Source organism: Wolffia australiana, chromosome 10 (assembly GCF_029677425.1).
Source record: "Wolffia australiana isolate 7733 chromosome 10, ASM2967742v1".
In the NCBI taxonomy this organism is placed as follows: Eukaryota; Viridiplantae; Streptophyta; class Magnoliopsida; order Alismatales; family Araceae; genus Wolffia; species Wolffia australiana.
Genome location: NC_135844.1, coordinates 16,888,796 through 16,890,000, shown reverse-complemented (window position 1 = coordinate 16,890,000; position 1,205 = coordinate 16,888,796).

Here is a 1,205-nt window from a genome sequence, read left to right as displayed (position 1 = left end):
GGGTAAGTACGATGTTGATCCACAGGGAGACAAAAATTAAACATCAAAATCTTTTCAAGCTCGGGCATCAAAGAAAAAAAAATCATATGTTAGAAGTATCTAAGAACTTCTTGAAGACTTTTGCATATTTATTTAAGCCAAAAGGAAAGAGAATAACTAAACATACGTTATATATAAGTACATGTTATAAATAGATTATTTTCTGCTTACAACCACCAGAATAAATATATGCTAAATAAGTAATCAATAGTGCAGTTAATGTCTGAAAGGAATTTTTAAAGTTTATTTCTAGAACTAAATTCAAAGAAAAATATAAGTGACAAACAATATTTGAAATAATTTTTAGGAATTCTTTTAAGGTTAAATAAAGTGGGAAGAATAAAATGATTTTGCACAGCTTCAATATTTTTCATTTAAAAGAAAAAAAAACAGAAACATACCTTTATAGTGGACTGGCGCATTGGTTGGTGATGGAGGACCATTGGAAGGAGCGCACTGAGTCTCGTCATCAACCACGGCGTGTAGCTCGTGCCGACGCGAAGAATCTGCATTTCCAATATCAGGTCTGTTGTCGAGTTTCTTCTCGTTCCTTCTTACATGATCGCTTGTTTCACGACAGTCTTTGTTGTTTTATTACCCTCGTCCTTCGAGAGGTTCCGATGTATGAGTTCGGGCCTCCCAATGAATGATGTGAAAGTGTTTGTCTTTTAATTCACTTTGTACCTTTAGGGGGGGGGGGTCCATTTGACTTCTTGCCCCCCTAAAGGACCTTTTTAGGGGAAATCCCAATAAGCTTTCCCTTAAAAGGGCCCAATAAGACATCCATAACCGTTCCTCTTCTATAAGAAGAGGAGGATGAACGTCAAGGACAAGGTTGTTATCTTTTGAAATCCAGATCTGAGTTTGTGACAGTTACAGTTTATCATTGTGTTTTGTTTCTGAAAGAAGAAGGGCAAATCGTGTTCTGAGAAGAAGAACCTTGTTTTTTTTTCTTCTGTCATTGGATTTCCACCTGTCCTGCTCGGAGGAGGATTTTACTTTGTTTGTAGACTGAACAGTTTGTCCTGGTGGCATTCTCCTGTTTCTTTGGTCGTTTCCTATCTCACTCTCTCGGAGAATGAGTTAAAGAAGGACGCCGAAAGAGATCGTCTAGGTTCGTGGATCCTCGCCCGATCAGTGAATTCTTGGGTCGTGAAATATTGCTC